Consider the following 13,842-nt stretch of genomic DNA (forward strand, 5'->3'; position numbering starts at 1 on the left):
TCTTTTTCTACTTTCAGCAAATTCAACACCCAACAGCTTCCTTAATAGCAAAGGTAGCAACAGCCCAGGATTATATAACTGGGGATGGTACGACTTCCAATGTCCTAATCATTGGAGAGCTACTGAAACAGGCGGATCTGTACATTTCTGAAGTATGCACAACTCTTTTTTGTTTTGTTTTGTTTTTCGAGATGGGGTTTCACTCTCGTTGCCCAGGCTGGAGTGCAATGGCGTGATCTCGGCTCACCGCAACCACCGCCTCCTGGGTTCAAGCAATTCCCAGCCTCAGCCTCCCAAGTAGCTGGGATATTACAGGCATGCGCCACCACGCCCAGCTAATTTTGTATTTTTGGTAGAGATGGGGTTTCTCCACGTTGGTCAGGCTGGTCTCAAAACTCTTGACCTCAGGTGATCCACCCATCTTGGCCTCCCAAAGTGCTGGGATTATAGGCATGAGCCACCGCGCCCAGCGCACAGCTTGTTTCTGTAATATTTCATTGTATATAGGATATGTCAGATATTTATTTATACAAATTGATGTGTTGTTAATACTAGCTGAGACCATAGAGTAGAATTAGGGGGCTTAAATCTGGGTCTTCGTCCTGGTCTAAAATAAATTAATTGTGATCTTGGACAGGTTATGGAACCTTCTTTGGCCTGAAAATAATTTTATAATCAAGTTGAATTGCCTATGTGATTTGTATCTGTCTTTAGTGTAAATTAATAATTGAGATTTTAAAATGGGATGTTTAGGACTAGACATATTTATTTGTTAGGAAAAAGCCAACTAAAAGCTTACATTTGGATAAATTCCACTTTTTTAGCCCTGACTAGTTCCAAGGTTTAAAATAAACCTCAAGGACTATGAATCTATTGTCAGAATTTTCTGGCAGAAGAGAGCAGACAGTGTTTATTTTTATTAGTAAATTATGTGAATTAGTTTGAGATTACCTATAGAAAAAATAGAATAACGCTACCATCTGCGAGTTGTTGGGACACAGTGTTGGTTTTGGCATGATTCGGGGTGGTTTGCACAGTGAACACCCAAGTGTGCTTTATAGTTCCCTTGGCTTTGACCCTGTGCTAGAGCATTGTCTGTTCTTCTCCTCTGCATTGAAAGGAGTATTTATCCTTTTAAATGTATTCAGAAAGCCAGCACATTATGTTACTGCGTGTTCAAAGGTATGATGATTCAGAATATCCCTCCAAGAATTATCTGAACTTTATCATGAACTATAGTTGCACCTAATTGAAGATAGGAGTGTTATTGTGTGTTTATTGTAGGACCTTCATCCCAGAATAATCACTGAAGGATTTGAAGTTGTGAAGGAAAAGGCCCTTCAGTTTTTGGAAGAAGTCAAAGTAAGCAGAGAGATGGACAAGGAAACACTTAAAGATGTGGCCAGAGCATCTCTTCGTACCAAAGTTCACGCTGAATTTGCAGATGTCTTAACAGAGATCTATATTAAATTTTGTGTGTGTCTGTTATGGTACACCTATGTAGAAAATCTGATAGTAGAAACATGAATATAATTACCAATTTCAATTACAAGGTGCTATGTAGGTTCATTTTTGTGACAGTGATACCTAATCTGTGTCTCTAAAAAGTAAAATGAGGAAATTCAAATAATAGTATACCTAACCAGGTTATAAAATTGGAGCTTTCATTAAAAGGATTATAAAGTGGAGATTTTGTTATTAGAAAGCTTCCAGTTACCAGTATTTTTAATGAAACAACAGGAGGAATGTTAATATTAAGGAATGTTAATGTTTGTGAATTACAGATTGAGATTTCAGAAAGGTAACAGCTGTTTATATATAATGTATTCTATCTGCTTATAGAAGACAAATCAGTGTAGAGATTGTAAAATGAAGAAACTGTCTACTTTAGCCTTCTGAAAAGCAACATATTTCTGCTGCCGCAAATTGAATTTACTTAATGGTTATCCTTCTATTGCAGGCTGTAGTGGGCTCCATTTTGGCCATTAAAAGAAAAGATGAACTTATTGATCTCTTCATGGTTTTGTGATCATGGAGATGAAACATAAATCTGAAACTGATACAAGGTAGGTGGTAGAAGACTGAAATACTAATGGTCAGGCGTGGTGGCTAACGCCTGTATGTAATCCCAGCACTTTGGGAAGCCGAGGTGGGTGGATCACCTGAGGTCAGGAGTTCAAGATCAGCCTGGCCACCATGGGGAAACCCTGTCTCTACTAAAATTACAAAAATTAGCCAGGCATGGTGGCAGACGCATGTAATCACAGCTACTTGGGAGGCTGAGGCAGGAGAATTGCTTGAACCTGGGAGGCGGTGGTTGCAGTGAGCCAAGACCACACCATTGCACTCCAGCCTGGGTGACGAGCAAAACTCTATCTCAAAAAAATAAATAAATAAAATGTGTTTTGAAATTTAGGGTGCTTTGTACAATATATACTGTTGGCAAAATTTTTAATATATTTGCATATAAAATATTATATATTTACCTGCAGATATAAGTTGGATAAATTGCTTGGTGAATATTGTTTTTACTTTTAGTAATATTTTCTCCTGAAATACGGTGAATGTTATGTTGTATTTATGGTTAGAATTGTTCTGAAAAGTGAACAACATCAGTCATTTGGCATTTATTGAATTGCTAGGTACAAAGCATAATGAGAAGCAGCAGAGGAATTAAAAAATTTTTTCAAACACTTAGTTAGAAAACATGTTTGTGTTCGTTTTTCCCTTCTTTTAGTGGAGAATGGAGTCTCCCTATGCTGCCTAGGCTGGTTTTGAATTCCTGGGATTAAGGTGTCCTCTCACCTCTGCCTCCCCAAGTGCTGACATTACAGGCGCTTGGCAGAAAACTTTTTTTTTTTTTTTTTTTTTTTTTTTTTTGAGACGGAGTCTCGCTCTGTCCCCCAGGCTGGACTGCAGTGGCTGGATCTCAGCTTACTGCAAGCTCCGCCTCCCGGGTTCACGCCATTCTCCTGCCTCAGCCTCCCGAGTAGCTGGGATTACAGGTGCCCGCCCCGTCGCCCGGCTAGTTTTTTGTATTTTTTTGTAGAGACGGGGTTTCACCGTATTAGCCAGGATGGTCTTGATCTTGTGACCTCGTGATCCGCCCGTCTCAGCCTCCCAAAGTGCTGGGATTACAGGCTTGAGCCACCGCGCCCGGCCAGAAAACATATTTTTAAAGGATGTCATCACAGTTTGACAGCCTACCAGGGAGACTATCTCTGCAGACTTTTCTGTACAGCATAGGATCTTCAAGTAATTCAAGAAACAAAGCTGACTGCATGAAAATTATCAACACCTTCTCAGTTCAGTGTTTCAACACACATCCATCTGGAGATCAATAACCATAATTTTTTGTGTGTTTGAACAGCTTAATTAGAGGGCTTGTTTTGGATCACGGAGCATAGCATCCTGATAGAAAAAAAGGGTGGAGGATGCATACATCCTCACTTGTAACATGTCATTAGAATATGAAAAAACTTAAGTTTATAGCCCCTTAACAGTGAAATGGAGGAGCTTCGTATTTTAGGCGAGATACTTTTTTGTGAAACTTGATTTCCCACTGTAAGGACAATAATCCTCAAATTGGTTTGGGAGAGTTATAGGAAACAGCTTCTGAAGATGTGCAAGGGGCAGGATTGGAGCTCAGTGAACTGTTTGTTCAATCTTAGGACTAATCCAGTTTCAGAAGCTATTTTCTTCTCAAAAAATAAATGTTTCCCTACTTTCTGTAACTTTTTTTTTCCCTAATAGAGAAGTGAATTCTGGCTTTTTTTTTTTTTTTTTTTTTTTTTTTACAAGAGTGCAGAAGAGAGAAAAACTCATAAAAGCTGAAAGAAAATTCATTGAAGATAGAGTTAAATAATAGAACTGAAAAGGAAAGTCTGTGGTGATTCAGATAAAGGATTTGTTATTAATCAAAAGGTGAGAATGAAAATTGTATAAACTAAATAGTATGTATCATCCATTTTACTTTTAAGGTGGAAGATGTTGAAACTAATTTTTATTTTTGTTATAGGGAATTGACCCCTTTTCCTCAGATGCTCTTTCAAGAGAAGGCGTAGTCGCTCTGCGCAGAGCTAAAAGGAGAAATATGGAGAGGTATGAGTAGCAGATTTATCCAAGTAATTTGACTTTTACTTATTTTGCAAATTAATTGGGATTATTTCTTATACTTTATTTTTGAGTTTTTCAACTGTATAATTAATTGACATTAACTATCTTCACATTATTTTGCACCCGTCAGCACTGTACATCTCTAGAATTTTTTTCATCACCACAAACTGAAACTGTATACCCGTTAAATAGTTACTCCCCATTTCTCCCTCCCTCTTGCCGCTTGTAAACATTATTTTACTTTTTGTCTCTGAATTCAGTATACCTCCTCCCAAAGAGCTCACCACAATAAAGGTTTTTTAAAAAATATTATTATTTTTTGAGACAGTCTTGCTCTGTTGTGCAGTGGTATGATCTTGGTTCACTGCAACTTCCGCTTCCTGAGTTCTAGGATTCTCGTGCCTCAGCCTCCCAAGTAGCTGGGATTACGGGTGTCTGCCCCCATGCCCGCTGAATTGTTTTGTTTTGCTTTTTTAGTAGAGATGGGGTTTTGCCATGTTGGCTACACTGGTCTCAAACTCCTGGCCTCAAGTGATCCACCCACCTCAACCTCCCAAAGTGCCGGGATTACAGGTGTGAGCCACCATGCCTGGCCAACAAAGAGCTCTTTTCTACTTTTAGATTTCATTTGCTGACTTGGGGAGAGTGGTTTAAATGGAGGGTTAAAAGACTAGTTTTCAGCTGGTTGATGGCAAATTAAAAGGCTTAGGTTAAAGTACATTTTAAAATGTAATTTTTGTGTGTAATTCTGAAAAATTCCTTCCTAAAAATTACTTGTCTTCTCTTTGAACTTCAGTGGTAACACTGCTTATCCACCTCCCTTAAAATGCTATGTCAGGCTGACTCTTGCTTGGGGTCGGGTGGCCCTGAATTCTTTTGACGACCTCAGTCCTGACTGCTTGGGACATGCAGGACTTTTATGTGAGTATACATTGGTAAGTGTATTTTCTTCTTGAGGGCAATAGAACTTTTTAGCTCATGAATTATTTTTATTTTGTTTGTTTGAGATAGGGTCTCACTCCTGCCCAGGCTGGAGTGTGATCAGATCACAGCTCACTGCAGCCTCATCTTCTGGGCTCAAGTGATCCTCCTGCTTCAGGCCCCTGAGCAAATGGGACCACAGACATGTGCTACCATGCATGGCTAATTTTTTTGTGTAATTTTTGTAGAAAACAGGGTCGTATTGTGTTGCCCAGGCAGGTCTTAAACTCCTGGGCTCAGGCCGTCCTTCACCCTCAGCCTCCCAACGTGCTGAGATTACAGGCATGAGCCACTGTGCCTGGTTCAGGGAGTCTTTAGCAGAAAAATTAATTGAAATTCAGGATCAGATTTTTGTTTATATACATTTTGAAGGTTTATGTGTAGTAATGGGAAGCCATTGATGGGGGAAATCACATTTATATGTGATTTTTCAAAAAGAGATAATTTGATTTAATGTGATCAAGTTTGTTCCTTATTAATATGCTGCTTGTCATTCTCTGTAAGTTCCTCTTCTCTCTTCACTCTTTGCCCAGTCATGTTTCTTCTACACATAGGGAGTTCACCTTTATTGAGAAGTGTTAACAACCCTCGTTCTGTCACATTATTGATCAAAGGACCAAATAAGCCCACACTTAGATCAAAGATGCAGTAAGGGATGGCTTGAGGGCTGTCAAAATTGCTATTGATGATGGTAAGGTCCTTACCATATTTCAATTCTATTATATTGTTTTGCTGGTCTGAAAAGCATGGCTGAATACTGTGTTCTTTTATCAGTAGTTTACACAGCCAGACACCATGCAAAAGCAGTCTTCCCTTTAGAATGACTGATGGTATGCTAAGGTTTTTCATAGCGTATCATTATTAAAGGTGAATACAAATAAATCAACTAATACTGATCTGTTGAAAGAGCTGCCAGTGGCTAGTGAAGCCATTCTGGTTGAGTCATTCTCCTATTTGATATGTTAGTCGCTTGTATTGTGGCTTTCAAATGCAGCACTTAAATTGATGTGGTCATAGTGAATTTGTAAGAAAGTAATGGCTTTCATATGTGTATTTTGTTATTCATAAAATTAGTTCTACAGTTTTCTTAGTATTTTTTTTTCCCCATCCAACAGGCTGTGTGATTAAATATAAGCTCAGTGTTAAGGGCAGGGCACAGCTTGGAGTCCAAGCATTTGCTGATGCGTTGCTCGTTATTCCCAAGGTGTACATGCCTTAAACAGTCAATCTTCCAGAAGATTCAGCTCATCAAACCTTTTTGATAATGTAGGCTTTATTGATAATGTGGATTTTGGATAAGCAAGTTTGATCAGTTTTCTTCCTGACTCTAGAACAGGTATCCCTCATCATCCAGATGTATTTGGTTTCGCTGGGAGGCCTAAATAGCTGACGTTTCAGATGGCAAGAGAGAACCTGTAGTTTAATATTTGCAGTATTAGGGGTTATACTTGAGTACAAACTTGCTTTTTGTTTCGGTTTTAGTTAAACTGATATCATTGTTTTCTATTATATACTAATTTTGAAGTATAGTTTATGACTGGTGTATTGCTGCTTGCTTTGGGGTAGATGAGAGAGTTGATCAGTAACTTGTGTCTGGTTATTCTCTGAAGGGAACATAAATGTTCTGTCTTCATACAATAGATTTTTGTGTTTTTGTTGTTGTTGTTTTTTGAGAACTTTGCAAGTTTTGCTTTTGTTGTCTAGGCTGGAGCGCAGTGGTGTGATCTCGGCCCACTGCAACCTCAGCCTCCCCAGTAGCTGTAATTACAGACACCTGCCACCACACCCGGCTAGGTGTTTTTTTTATTTTTAGTAGAGATGGGGTTTCACCATGTTGGCCAGAATGGTCTCAAACTCCTGGCCTCAGGTGATCCACCTGCCTTGGCCTCCCAAAGTGCTGGGATTACAGGCGTGAGCCACTGCATCCAGCTGAGATTTCTTTTGCGTTTTTTTTTTGTTTTGTTTTGTTTTGTTTTGTTTTTTTGAGACAGAGTCTCACTCTGTAGCCCAGGCTGGAGTGCAGTGGCATGATCTCGGCTCGGCAACCTCTACCTCCCGGGTTCAAGCAATTCTCCTGCCTCAGCCTCCCGACTAGCTGGGACTGCAGGTACGTGCCACAATGCCCAGCTAATTTTTGTATTTTTAGTAGAGACGGGGTTTCACCATGTTGACCAGCATAGTCTCAATCTCTTGACCTTATGAGCCACCCGCCTGGGCCTCCCAAAGTGCTGGGATTATGGGCGTGAGCCACCGTGCCCAGCCGTGCCTTTTTTTTTTTTTTTAAACTATCAATTCTTACTTCCTGTTTTCTCAAGAATTAAATTTGTTTACTTTAGGTTCTTGCTCAGAATTCTGGTTCTGACCTTCAGGAAACATTAGTTAAAATTTAAGCAGAACATTCAGAATCAGTTCAGCTCGTGGGTGTGAACTTGAACACAGGTAAGAGAATGCAACTTTTTGTAGAGGGAAAACTAGATGTAATACATGAGAGTTGAAGCCGGGAAAGATTAAAAATGGGGACCAGAAAAAAATCTTTTGCTTTGCAATTTGACACCAGTACTATTAGGGAACTCTAGGTTCTGAAAATGGGATAAAATAGGATATTAATAAAAAATGGAATGATTAGATATAATAAGGGAGTAGACTGAGTAATTTTGGGATAATTTTGTTGGAGATGTTGAGTGGTGGTAGATGGTTCAGATTACTGTTGAAGGATTTTCATATTGCGTTTGCCTTACTCAGTGGGTTTTTGTTTGTTTTTTGTTTTTTTCTTTTTGAGACGGAGTCTTGCTGTATCCCCCAGGCTGGAGTGCAGTGGCGCTATCTCGGCTCACTTGCAAGTGCCGCCTTCCAGGTTCATGCCATTCTCCTGCCTTAGCCTCCCGAGTAGCTGGGACTACAGGTGCCTGCCACCACACCCGGCTAATTTTTTGTATTTTTAGTTGAGACGGGGTTTCACCGTGTTAGCCAGGATGGTCTCGATCTCCTGACCTCATGATCTGCCCGCCTCGGCCTCCCAAAGTGCTGGGATTACAGGTGTGAGCCACCGCGCCCAGCCACCTTACTCAGTTTTTAATCAAGTACTATGATAAGAAAATAGATTGGGTGATTATATTCATGGGTGAAAAACAGCTAAAGATAGCAAATAGTGCCAGAAAAGGGGATCTAGAAATCTAATGAAATGATCTTAGACCCCTGTAACAAAACAACACAAATTAAGTACAAAGTAGAAGACAGATAACAGGTACATCCATGCAGTATGTGCAAGACCTATTGTTGTCAACATTATTATTTAATAAAAAAGGTTTCTGGAATGAGGGAAATGATCAGTCCATTTTAGCCAGATTATAGTCGCAGTACTATACTATGGGTAAACAGAAATGTATCCAGAAGAGAGAGATGTTCAGGTCTTCTAAGTAGAAGTCAGACACTCCTCAAATATTGTGGACAGGGTTCATGGTTCAGAGTAGAAAACTGGGCTAACAGAGAAGCTTTGAATTCTCATAGTTAATACTGGCGGAAATGAGTCATCAGTGATAAGCAAAGCCACACACAATCACACAATATTGTTGGTTCTTATTGACTGAACTTATTTAAGGTTTGGTTGCCTTCTAGGTGAGCCAGTGGTAGCAGCAGAAGTAGGCGTTACGGGATAACGATTGTGTAAAGAAACAGCTTCATCACTCTTGGTAAGTTTGGGAAACTGAAAACTAAACTGTTAGAGAATCATCATACTCTTTTCATTTGGTGTGTCCTGTTTAGTTGCTCCTTTTCCCCCATGAACAATGTAATCAGCTGAAAGTGTGGAAACCGAACTAACCCTCTGATGTGTAGAGGGGAAGGGGGAAATTTAATTGGATGTAATGTGTGCAGCTTAGTTGAAGTGGGAAGTTGAGTCGAATCAGGGCTTTTAATCATCTGAGCCATCTAATTTTTGTCCCCCTTTCAGCGCTGTGATTGCCACCAACATTCTCTTGGTTGATGAGATCATGTGAGCCTGGAATGCCTTCTCTGAAAGGTTGAATTGAAGCTTCCTCTCTGAGTCTTGAAGACTCTGCAAAGTGATCCTGAGGAATACAGCTGTGGAGTTTTTGTCCAAGCTTCAAATGAGTTTCAAAGGAATTTTCCCATATGAGAAAAGAAGAGAACACTGGCATCTGTTGAAATTCGGAAGTTCTGAGATTATAATTACAGTATTCTTTTAAAAGTTGCACTGAAGTGTACATACATAAAGCAGGTCTTTCACCCAGTGAACAGGATGTTTTGCTTTAGCAGCAGTGACATAAAATTCCACGTTAGATAAGCATGTATTACCTACATTATTAAATATTTCTTGAAAAGCAGATTTTAATAGTTTAATTTTATGTGGACGTATGTTAAATTATTCAACAGTACCCTATTGTTAAGCATTTGGTTTTAAATTTTTTATGCTAATATAAAGCTTAAGTAATTTAAAATTTTGAGAGCATCCCTGTTAGTGTAAATTTCTGAGTAAATTCATTGGATCAATTGGAGTTTTCATGCTTTTGAAATAGCCTTGCTAAAATGCTCCCCCTACAAAGTTAAGTTGTAGGAAATGGGAAGAGGAGTAAACTAGAGGCAAGGGAGTTGAGAGAGCTGGAAGGTGTGGTGACTAAGGGCTACAGTTATGGGGTTAAATTTGAGATTTGTAGGCTAACTGTATTTTCAAGTTTCTGAACTTTTGCTTATGCAAGATATTCATCCCAAAGCCTCTAGCATCATATTTTTCTCACCCAAATAACTACGTTTCCACAATATTATTTATATAGTTGTTGATCTGTCTCTGCAGTCCTTGAAGGTGATGTTGATGTTACTAGGCTGTGTGTTTTGGGGGCTCAGCAGTGGCCTGAAGTGAGCGTGCAATAAATGTTAAGTTGAAACTTCCTTTGTGGTCTTGCAATGGTATGATGCACAAATGCAATTTTAAAGGTAGTGTAAACTGTCCAAAGGTTTAAAAAGTAGTGAAAGGGCCTCTAGGGACCCTCAACGTGCTTTTCCTTAATTCCCTGGGCGGCCCTGCAGGTGGTGTGGCCAGTCCTACCCCTTGCCTCCGTCAGTTACCCCCTGCTGAATTGTTGGGTGAAGGGCGGGTGGTGGAGCAGCACGCGCATGTGTGCAGGGGGCGACTGCCACCCTGGTGCCTGAGGGCAGATGAGCAGCAGGGCCATGGGTGTGCGTGGCGTGGTGCGCCAGTCCTGATGCCAGCATGGGTTCATCACTGCTGCTGTCCTTGCTGTCGCTCCTGGTTGGTGCCTGGCTCAAGCTAGGTCATTGAACCGCTGGTCACCCGGGGGCACTGGGAAAGGGGATGGGGCCCTCCGCCCTGGCGGGATTGAGCCTGAGGCCCCTCTGCCCGCTTCCGGGATGCACCTGCAGCGGCCGGCTGGGGAGGTCGCTTTCGGTGCGCGTGGTGCCTCACCGCCTTGTGCTTTCAACTTGCTCTGGAATCTTTCAAACCTATGAAAAGGAATGAGAGGCCAGGCGCGGTGGCTCTCGCCTATAATTCCAGCACTTCGGGAGGCCAAGGCGGGTGGATCACTTGAGGTCAGGAGTTGAAGACCAGCCTGGCCAACATGGTGAAACCCCATCTCCACAAAAATACAAAAAATTAGCCGGGCATGGTGGCACAGGCCTGTAATTCCAGCTACTCAGGAGGCTGAGACAGGAGGATCACTTGAAGCCAGGGGGTGGAGGTTGCAGTGAGCCGAGATTGTGCTATTGCACTCCAGCCTAGGAGACAGAGTGAGACTTCATCGCAAAAAAAAAAAAAGGGAAAGAGGAGAATGTAACAAGGAATGACCCCCGCCCCCATGTACTTGTCGGCCAGCTTAAAGAGCTGCCAGTTTGTGGCCAGTCCTGCTCCTACGGAATCGTACTCGCCCCGTCTCCTAGAGCCATTTTGAAGTGGGTCCAGACGTATCCCATTTTATTCTAAACCTTCAGCTAGATGAAAAAATAATTATCGTTTCTCACCTAAAAAACTGACAGTGCTGCTTAATAATATATCCAGTCTGTTCAAATTCATCTATCATCTCATAAAGGGTTTTTAACGTTTGCTGGCTGAATTAGGGACAAAATCTCATACATTGCAATTGTATGTTCTTAATTCTGATTCAATCTGATTATTTCCCTACTTACTCATTTGTTTTTTTTGGTGGGGCAGGGGGCAAGGTCTCACCGTGTTGCCCAGGCTGGAGTGCAGTGGTACCATCATAGCTCACTGCGGCCTCAAGCAATCCCTGCCTCAGCTTCCCAAAGTGCTGGGATTACAGGCCTGAGACACCACGCCAGGATGATCCATTTTTTTCCCCTTGAGATGTATTTGTTGAAGAAACTGAAAATAGGCCGGGAGCGGTGCTCATGACTGTAATCCCAGCATTTTGAGAGGCCAAGGTGGGCAGATTACGAGGTCAGGAGTTCAAGACCAGCCTGGCCAATATGGTGAAACCCCATCTCTACTAAAAATACAAATAATTAGCTGGGCGTGGTGGCACGCACCTGTAATCTTAGCTACTAAGGAGGCTGAGACAGGAGAGTTGCTTCAACCTGGGAGGCAGAGGTTGCAGTGAGCCGAGATCTTGCCACTGCACTCCAGCTTGGGCAACAGAGTGAGACTCTGCCTCAAAGAAAAAAAAAAAGGATGAAATAAGTGTGAATGTGTCAGGATAAGAGAGCCAAAGATAGGATCTTAAGGAACATCAAAAGACCAGGACTCTGCCTTGAAAGAAGTTACAGTGCTTAGACATCCTTTCTTGGAAAGACGCTGAAGTGGTACATCAAGCTGAGTTAGTGTGGGCTGTTGGAAACAACATGGTAAAGAGACCCGAATCCAGTCCTGTCTCCTGTTAACCAGCATTTTAAGTCATATTTCTTTTTTGGGTCTTGGTTTCCTCCTGTGGAATAAGGGGGCTGAAGCAAAGACCCTTTTTTATTTTTTTATTTGAGACAGAGTCTTACTCTGTCCCCCAAGCTGGAGTGCAGCGGCACAATCTTGGCTCACTACAACCTCCCAGATTCAAGTGATTCTCCTGCCTCAGCCTCCCCAGTAGCTGGGATTACTGGTGTGCACCATCATGCCTAATTTTTTTTTCCTTTTTTTTTGAGACGGAGTCTTGCTCTTGTCACCCAGGCTGGAATGCAGTGGCATGATCTTGGCTCACTGCAACCTCCGCCTCGCGGATTCAAGCGATTCTCCTGCCTCAGCCTCCTGAGTACCTGGGATTACAGGCACCTGACACTGCGCCTGGCTAATTATTGTATTTTTAGTAGAGACGGGTTTTCGCCATGTTGGCCAAGCTGGTCTCCAACTCTTGCACTCAGGTGATCTGCCCGCCTCGGCCTCCCAAAGTGCTGGGATTCCAAGACGTAAGCCACCATGCCGGGCCAGTCCTTTTTAATTCTATCATTTTTCTTAGGCATTCAAACAAGTCTAAAGGTGCTCATTTAACTATCTGGTGATAATCATTACGCATTTATGGCAGGGGCCAGGGATATACTGTCAAAAATATATGTATTATATACTTCCCTTCTGGAGCATATAATGGTGAGAATCACTAAGAACTGATAAGAGTTCAGTAAGTGGAGAGGAAGAGGCAGAGAAACAGCATGAGCAGAAGGATGGGTAGAAAGTGCTAAATGCATTTTAGGGTAGAGTGTCTAAATTCGCCTAGCTGGGGCAAGGGTTTGTGTAGAGGAAGAAAGAGGTAAGTGCAAATCTATCGTGTGCTCAACATTTCACCCATGCTATTTTATTTCTTTTTATTTTTTATTTTTTGAGACAGGGTCTTACTCTGTCACCCAGGCTGGAGTGCAGTGACATGATCATAGCTCATTGCAACCTTGAACTCCTGGGCTCAAGCAATCCTCCTGCCTTAGCCTCTGTACCCTGTCTCTGAGCCATTGCACCTGGTTCCGTGTTACTTATTTTTTTTTCTTTTATGAACAAGCTACAGTTGTCCATAGATATCCCCATTTTTCAGATGAAGAAATTGAATCTCAGCCAGGCGTGTTGGCTCACACCTGTAATCCCAGCACTTTGGGAGGCTGAGGTGGAAGGATCACTTGATCCCAGGAGTTTGAGACCAGCCTGGGTAACATAACAAAACCCCATCTCTACAAAAAATACAAAAATTAGCCAGGCATGGTGGTACACACTTGTGGTCCCAGCTACTTAGGAGGCTGAGGTGGGAAGATTGCTTAAGCCCATGGGGGCAGAGGTTGCACTGAGCCAAGACTGCACCACTGCACTACAGCCTGGGTAACCAAGTGATATCCTGTCACAAAAAAAAGAAAAAAGAAAAGGAATTGATTCTCAGATTAAGTAATTTGTCTAAGGTTTCCCATCAAATTAAGTGACAGAACAAGAATGTGAAGCCAAACAAAACACAAAAGGAATTTAAAGCCAGATTTTTAAGCCTCCACGTTTTTTGTTTTGTTATACTATCATGAGTATTGTATACGATCCAAATATTATCACTTGTTTTATATATATGCATGTATTACCAATAACTCTCTTTTTTCTCTGCAGGAAATGGACAGGCTACTAGCATGGTCCAACTGCCAAGTGGGAGATTCCCAATGGGAATAAATTCTCCAGACGGCAGAGATGGTGAAGGCCCTGTGCGGTAGGCGACAGTGTAATCCATATTTCTAGGAGGAATGAAGGCCCTCTCCAATCTCATTCTTTTTCTTTTATTCTTTTTTTTTTTGAAACCAAGTCTCACT

The 13,842-nt window shown here is 41.6% G+C and overlaps 2 non-coding genes across 2 annotated transcripts; both read left to right on the top strand.

Annotated features, from left to right (window-relative positions):
• Positions 1–1,029: 1,029 nt before the first annotated feature.
• LOC119621408 (small nucleolar RNA SNORA22) lies at positions 1,030–1,163 on the top strand. Its single transcript, XR_005237969.1, has one exon. It is a non-coding gene; the product is annotated as a small nucleolar RNA SNORA22 (small nucleolar RNA).
• Positions 1,164–5,841: 4,678 nt separating this feature from the next.
• LOC119621407 (small nucleolar RNA SNORA15) lies at positions 5,842–5,976 on the top strand. The gene has a single exon (XR_005237968.2). It is a non-coding gene; the product is annotated as a small nucleolar RNA SNORA15 (small nucleolar RNA).
• Positions 5,977–13,842: the final 7,866 nt, after the last annotated feature.

This window comes from Chlorocebus sabaeus, chromosome 28 (genome assembly GCF_047675955.1).
Source record: "Chlorocebus sabaeus isolate Y175 chromosome 28, mChlSab1.0.hap1, whole genome shotgun sequence".
Taxonomy (NCBI): Eukaryota; Metazoa; Chordata; class Mammalia; order Primates; family Cercopithecidae; genus Chlorocebus; species Chlorocebus sabaeus.